The sequence below is a fragment of the Danio aesculapii genome, chromosome 15, assembly GCF_903798145.1.
Source record: "Danio aesculapii chromosome 15, fDanAes4.1, whole genome shotgun sequence".
NCBI classification, from domain to species: domain Eukaryota; kingdom Metazoa; phylum Chordata; class Actinopteri; order Cypriniformes; family Danionidae; genus Danio; species Danio aesculapii.
The window spans coordinates 39,849,132-39,857,468 of NC_079449.1; positions in this window are offsets into that span (position 1 = coordinate 39,849,132).

An 8,337-nucleotide genomic window follows, 5' to 3' on the forward strand; every position below is an offset into this window, starting at 1 on the left:
GTTGAGAGACTGATCAAATAAACCTTTTCAATAATTTAAGGACACAACGTTTTCAGTGTAAGGCAAAGAATATCTCGGCTTTTAAAAGTGCTTTTCTCTGGGGTCGCTGTTGAAGAGCTGATGCATATAATTGAGTGAGATACGAAGGTCATGGTAGGGTTTCATAAACACAGGGATTTCACAACCCTCTCTCAGGCTGCCACACGGTTGATGTTTTTCCCTGTTTTAAATGTTTAGTTCATGGAAAGTGCAACTGTGGACTTGTTTACAATAAAAAGCTTGTATTTAGTTCGTCAAGTTTACAGAAATAATCTAAAATTGGGGCTTTTGTCGAATGGAGTCCTGTTATTTAGCCTTGACAGAAGCCATCCGGCTAGGTAAATGATTAAATCCCTGTTTGTTTTGTGATGATGGTGAAAATAGCCAGCATAGCCTGACAGACATAAGATAATTTGTTTATTTATTTCATGTCAAAGTCAGTGAAATTATATAAAAAGGGGATTTCAGCTAACAATTTTTGATTTTAAAATGGTTCCATTAGCATTCCCATCAAAGGTATATTGGTTGCCAAAAAATGAAAACACTGTCATCATTTACTCATCCTCCACTTGTTAAAAAAGAAATAAAGAAAAAAGAATAAAAATACTAGTTGCTGGGACCCATTGACTTCCATTGTATATTTCATATGATTGGTTGAAGTTGATTGGTCCCAGCAACCAGCATTCTTCAAAATATCTTCTTTTATGTTTAATTAAATGAAACCACAAGAGGGAGAGTAAATGATGAGGCAATTTTAATTTTTGGGTGAATTATTTCTTTACCTTATATAACATAATTTTAGGAATGTTCTTAGAATATCCACTCCAAGAATGTTATTTTAAGAACCTTTTTTGGCAACACTTTATAATAACTACACACTATGAATCATTTATTAAAACATTAGCAAATAGTTAATTGGTTATTTGTATTAACTCTATATTAATAGACGTTAGTAAGCAGTTTATAAATACAGATACAAATTCCCTATTCTTGACTCATAAGCACATTTATAACGTGCTTAATTGTTGTATTTTCATACTTTATTACTTATTAATTGTTCATTATTAAATTAAATATTGCATTATTTACAATCCATTTGTATTTAAGAGCAGTTGGTGGCTTTTAGAATCATTCAGAATGAGTTGGTAAACGATTAATAATCGATTCAAATCAACATTTATATATTTGATTTATTTAGGCATAGTAATGTTTGTAACTCATCTTCATACAGTTTTGTGACCTATTCTAAAGTGAGGACTATTTATGCTTTGCAAATCCCTTATAAATGACAATTAAAGGCTTAGTTATCAAATGAACAATAAATGTTTGCAATCTTATCTAAAAAGTACAATTACTGTAAATCTTAAACATCGTCTAATAACATGAGTGTCAAAATACAATTATTAATAAATACAATTAAATTTAATTGGATTAAAGAACAACAATATAACAATTTAACGATATATTATGATGTAACATTTCAATGTTGTTTAGCTATGTTTAAACTGTACAGTAATTTTATTTTACATAAAACTGCAAAGATTGATTTTTCCGTTTGATAGATTTTCATTTGTGTATCTTCAAATGAAAAGAAATGAATAAAGTCATTTATTTATTTTTTTGCTCCTGCTTAGTATAAAACTGAGCCTTTGTCATTTAAAAGGGATTTATAAAGCGTAAATAGTCCTCACTTTCGATTAGGTCACAAAACTGGATGAAGTTGACTTAATAAAGCATTTATTAACATATAAATTAACTATTTGTATATGCCTGAATAATAAGATGTATAAATGTTAATTTGAATGGTTTATTCATTTACTTGCTATTCTGAATGTTCTGAAAATAGCACCAAATATTCTTAAATAACTAGTTTGTAAATAATGCAATACTAAATTAATGAAAAATTAATCATTAACAAAGTATGAAAATACAATCAGCACATTATAAATGTAATTCTAAGTCAAGAATAGAGCATTTGTATCTGTTTTATTTACTGCTTACTAACATCTGTTAATCATTAATAGACGTTAGTAAGCAGTATATAAACATGACATGTTAAATATATATTATGTTCTGCTGGATTTAAACATACAGAATAATAATACATTTATTAACAACCATAACATTACCATTGTGTTAGGACATGTTTGATTAACTTATTACCTACATGTACATCAAATGTTGACTAATGAAGGTACATTTATAACAACTATTTATTGTTAGACTACTTTATTGTCAAACCATGTTGCATACAAATGCGTTCAACAGACTTATATGACAGTGTATTGTACACTATAGAGGACCAATAAAACACGAGACAGGTGTTTAGAAAGAGTATAGTTTATTTTGTTTGACCTGCAAACTTATCTAAACAAGATCAACTTTCTGAAAACAGCACGGAAACATTATAATGCGCGCGCTCATGAATCTAACCCGCGGTTGTCTTCAACGGTTGTCTTCAATAGTCCTTCTTTGCTCAACAACTCTGCTGAAAAACAAAGCAAAACATTACAACAGCCAGACATACAGTTAAAACATTACAGTTACCATGGTTTCTATTTTAAACTATAGTAAACTAAAGTTTGAAACTATAGTTTAAAATAGACGATGAGTGGGCCTCGCTGCTCCCACCCACCATAACCCTCGCAGCGGGGTCCCACTACCGGCCTCCCGTGTTTCCCTGAGGGTCCTCGGGGCTTGTATTGCTCCCTGCCTAGGATTCACAAGCCGCTTCGCCCCAGGGAGTGCACGAGCTAACCGGGCGCCAGTCCGTGCCAGTGTTCACTGGAATGTTGCTCGGCGGCACATTTCGAGCAACAAACACGTAATATTCTTCGCGATATTGCGTTTATGTACGCAAACCCCAAGGAACTACAGCACAGACGGGCCCGAGTGAAGCTTCACGAAGCGGACTTCGTGAGATTGGCGTGGCTCCACTCGTACCGTCGGTATTGAACTCACCTTGGTCAACTACAAACAGCAACACCGAGAGAACTGACAACAATGAGAGAGAACCTACGAGCTTTATAGAAATGCAGCTGCAAATGTTTACATTGTTGTCATGGTGAGCGCTGAGGAGAGCACATCTCATTGGAGCATACAGGCTCGGGAATCTCCGTCACGGCGAGTTGCGGTCGGCTGTGGACAAAAACATATTAAATATATTGAATATATATTTTTTCATTTTTGGTGCTGTGTAATATTCTGGAATGCAGTAGAATATGGAGACAGATTAATATAATTAAAGACAGATGCGGGACATTAGAACAGAAAGTGAGCCCGAAAAAAATAAGAATCTGTTAAAGTTTTAAAGTAAAAAAAATGTGTATACATTAATCATTTATTAAAACATTAGCCAATAGTTAATTGGTTATTTGTTAAGTATTAACTCTATATTAATAGACGTTAGTAAGCAGTCCTAGCCGGGCTTTTTTTTCTAATGTAATAAATTTTTTTTTAATGTTTCTTTATTGCAAATTTTTATAAAATATTTTTAGTACATCAAAAGTGTGGTTATGATGACATCTGACTAGTTAATCCAGCAAAAAAAGAAAAAAAAAGTCACTAAAATACAGTATTTAAATCTCATAGTTAAATAGAAACTGAGGCGTATAACTGCAAAAAGGTCCACTTTTTGAAAAAAAAGAACCACCCCTCTCACCAGGCTGGCCTGTAATGTAGTTAATGCTTAACAGATAATCAATTAACTATTTGCTAATGCTTAGTAAATGATTTATAGTCTGTAGTTAGTTATTATAAAGTGTTACCTGTTTTTTTTTTTTTGTTGTTGTTTTTTGTCAATGATACAAGAATGTTTCAAAAACATGTTTAAAACATTATATTAATGTCGCATGGCAATGTATACACATTTTTAAAGTTAAGTTGGCTGGTTTGACTGAACCCAGCTCAGAATGAATAAATGAAAGAAAAACATTCCAATACAAATGAATACTGTTACATAGTGAAACCATTACTGGTTTTAAAGTTTACAATCAAAATTACAAAAAAAATAAAATAAAAAATAGCTTACTAGAAAGCTCGAACTCCCACTAAATACTAAATAAATAATTAAATTTACCACAAGAGGTCAGATTAATCATGGATTACTCACGTCGGTTTACACGCTCTTAATAAACGCACATACGCCGACATTTAGTAATCGTTTTTATATGAATGATAATTAAATAATGCGCTTTTTAGCCAAATTAACGCTTTCAGGATACCAATAAAAGACTTTTTTTTTTCTTGAACTCATGAAAGGAACGCGGGAAGAACTTCATGACAGAACGTGACGCCATTATGGAATCTTGAATTCTGTCAGTGAAGCTCTTGCAGACCAGTTTGTTTGTGATCGCAATGGACAGGTAAGCAACTAGCAGATTGAGGCCAAATGAATGGGTTCATTTATAAATAATTGCCTATTCATATGTTATCATATGTAATAATTCAGTGTGTAGAATTCTAGAATAATTCAGTGTGCGTCTGTGTATTTATTTGTTATGGTTGCCTCGAAAATTAACCATTAGACCTATTAATAGTTAAAGTGTAGTAGGCTATAGCGAACCATGTTTTTTGAACGGGGTAGACTACTGATTGTAAAACTAGTTTAACTACAGATACCTTGGTTAAACTAGGCCAATATTTGTGTGGCCAGACAGGCGAAAGCCTAGATGAGGCGAAAACTGATACTGCTTCCTGATATTGGAAATCCAGTGAGTTCTGTGACCAGAGGAAGTAGCACTGAAAACTTTTTGCCATCTGTCCATGTGATTCATCTGCCAAGTTTAATCAGCACGAGAAGACCAAAGATGCTGCCACCTTTCTCTCTGCTGCTGACAGGACAAGGCTTTTTGGCATCAACAAGTGTTATTAGAGTACAGGTTAGTCATCTTTCACATTTTCTGTACCACAAACAAGTGCTTTTATTTACAGTTCGAGTTTATAGACTTTTAGTTATATTTTATTGTTTGTTATTTACAGGGGAGTAGATTAAATATGCATCAGAAAAAAAGAAATCAGTTTTTTCCCACTGAGTTAAAAAATACAAAAGGAATTTTATTTTTTTTTCTGATTTAAACAAAACCACAAAATCTGAGATATAATTTATAGCATTTACAAATTATATGATATAAACCTGCAAATGTGAGATACAGTATAAGTCAGTTTATACACTTACAAATGTGAAGAGAAAAGGTAAGAGTTAAGAGACCTAAAGTTACAATTGTAATGAGAATGATATTTACAGTTGGGAGAAAGTTTTTTTCAGAATTATGAAAACTTGCAATTGGGAGAAAATCTGAATTTTGATATTCTGGACCACAACACCAGCCATATGTGTCAATTGGTAATCAAACATGTATGTAAGGTTGATGAATAATATTCCATTGATATATAATTTGTTAAGATTGCACAATGTTTGGCAGAGACTGTTTGAACTGCTTTCAAGTTGTACCAATTAAGTTCTTAGCAATGCAAATTACTTATGAAAAAATACGTTTTTACATATTTACAGTAGGAAATTTGCAAAACATATTAATGGAACATAACCTTTACTTAATACCCAAATCATGTTTGGCATAAAAGAAAAATCTGTAATTTTGACCCATACAATCTATTTTTGTCTATTGCCAAAATTATAAGACTGGGCTTGTGATCCAGGATCACATATAAACTCGGAATGTTCAAAAGAAAAGTCAGATGAGATATAAACACACAATTGTGATAAGAAAAAAAAACAACAAAACAAACGAATTCAGAGTTATAAACCCACACTTGTGAAATAAAATGCATTTGTGAGGTAAAAAAGACAAAATATATTGTTGCAAAAAAAAAAAAAAATCACAATTATGTTTTTTAATCTTTTTTATTATCATTTTATTTATTTATTTATTTTTTATTTAAACATTTTGGATACAAGCCTCCATAACGTCCCGGTTACTGTCTTAACCCACATTCCCCGAAGGAGGGAATGGAGATGTTTGCTGTTTTCTCAATATGCTTTCTTCAGCGATCTTGCGTTCTCATGTAACGTCATCATCAACCGCCAAAGTTGTTGCAAAACTCAAGATCGCAAGAACAGAGGATGCGTGAATGTTCCTGGATGTGCTCTTGATATCAAGGACGCATCGATGTAGACTTGAGCGCAAACCTTGCTCGAGAAGTCCCAGAAGTCATTGCCGCTGAATAAAGGAGGTGGGAGATGATGCATTTTATATAGAATTATTAATAAAGTTCATAGATATAACTTATTTGTCTCAGGAGTTTCCCTAAATGAGATGCTAAAAAGTAAACATTAATATGGAAATATTTATAAAGGCATAAACATATTAAGGGTGTTTATTTGCTGAAATTCGTTTTAGAATTAGTTTTATTTGTATTGTGCAATGTATATTTATGATGTATGCATAGTATATACATTGAAAAGGGAAAATACAACAAATCGTATGAATGCTGTTAAGTTTAAATTATATACCATTAAAATGCGTGATGGTCATGTGGTTATGGTGATGGTCATGTCATGTAATCAGGAAGAATCAGAGAAGAACGCAGCATCTAATTTCTCACAGGACACGTTCTCTGGAAAACTTCTACGAGAACAGAAAACAGAGTTCGTTCTTCTGAGGTAACTTGGCAAGACTGGTCTCTGCGTTCATGGAATTGAGAAACAGCCGTTGTGTCTACTGGTACATTGGGAATTGCCAGATTACCAATCACGATGAAGAGTAAGAAAACAGGCCAATGAATGCCTATGAAGTGGTAAAGTGCAGCTCCTCACAGGTGTGGCTAATCACAATCAGCTGAATATATATCCTGCACGTGGAGGAGAGCAAGACAGGCTTTTAATTACTAAAAATACCCAGCTGCAGTGGCAAAGAAACTGTAGCTGCATCTTAAATGGCACACTATACACTATGTACTATGTACTTATGAACGTACACACTCAAGAGCATTGTATATGTAGTGTCGTCCCAAATGGAGGACACTTTTTTACTAAGCGGTAATTCAAACCGCTTCCCTGATGCCAAATCAGTGAAATAAATGACCAAACTATCAAATAATACCTGTCATAAGTATAACCTCATTCAGAATTTCAGAATTTTGCTTTCACCATCCAAAATAAATAAAGTTATCCAACATGTGCACCCGATAGCTCCGCCCCTTCCGCTACATGAGGAAACCTGCGGTCATTGAGCGCATGAAGTGTCCAACATTCCACACTTCAGTTTACCGGCTGAATGAGTTCACCATCCGGGCACTTAAAGTGCATTTATTATTTTTAGAGTTTTCAGTGTGAACGCACTACTTACACTATTTATACTACAATATGGTGTAGAATAGTGTAGAAGTATGCGATTTGGGACGCAGCTAATTTCTCTGTTCCCTTTTTCATGGAACATGGGTTACTTCAGATAGGGAACTTCAGCTTTTAGAGATCGTTAGGGATACTCAGGTGGCTCAAACGGTTCTCTCGGCAGACCTGGGATTTGTATGGCCACCGTGGTTGTGCTGTTCGTCCTGACAAGCATGTGTTGCCACTCCAGCGAAAAACACTGCTTGCAGCTCCAGCCAATTGATAAGCCAATGCAACTGGGGTCTGATCCACAAATCTGCAGTTGTATACTTGTTGCACCCCCACACCCCACACACACTTGAAGCCACTTTTTGTACTTACAAAATGTGTATGGAAAGCGACACAACAGCTGGACCTGCCACAGATTTGGTGAGATGTTTGCCAAGCATAGCATGAGTACGCAAGCATCACCAATAGTGCAACCTTCCAACATCCCCAGGCCCTTAATTACCAAAATATAGGAGTATTTAGAATTTAGGGGGTCATGGGAGTCTTTTACCTAGGTAATCTTTAGACTAGGCGACGCAGTGGTAGTGCTGTCGCCTCACAGCAAGAAGGTTGCTGGTTTGAGCCTCGGCTGGGTCAGTTGGCGTTTTTGTTTGGAGTTTGCATGTTCTCCCTGCGTTTGCTTGGGTTTCCTCCGGGTGCTCCGGTTTCCCCCACAGTCCAAAGACATGTGGTACAGGTGAATTGGGAAGGCTAAATTGTCTGTAGTGTATAAGTGTTAGTGAATGTGTATGGATGTTTCCCAGAGATGGGTTGCGGCTGGAAGGGCATCCGCTGCGTAAAACATATGCTGGATAAGTTGGCGGTTCATTCCGCTGTGGCGACCATGGATTAATAAAGGGACTAAGCCGAAAAGAAAATGAATGAATGAATGAATGAACTGTAGACTAGGAACCTTGGCCCTAATTCCAGGCATGATTCGTTAACCGAAAATGTCTCCA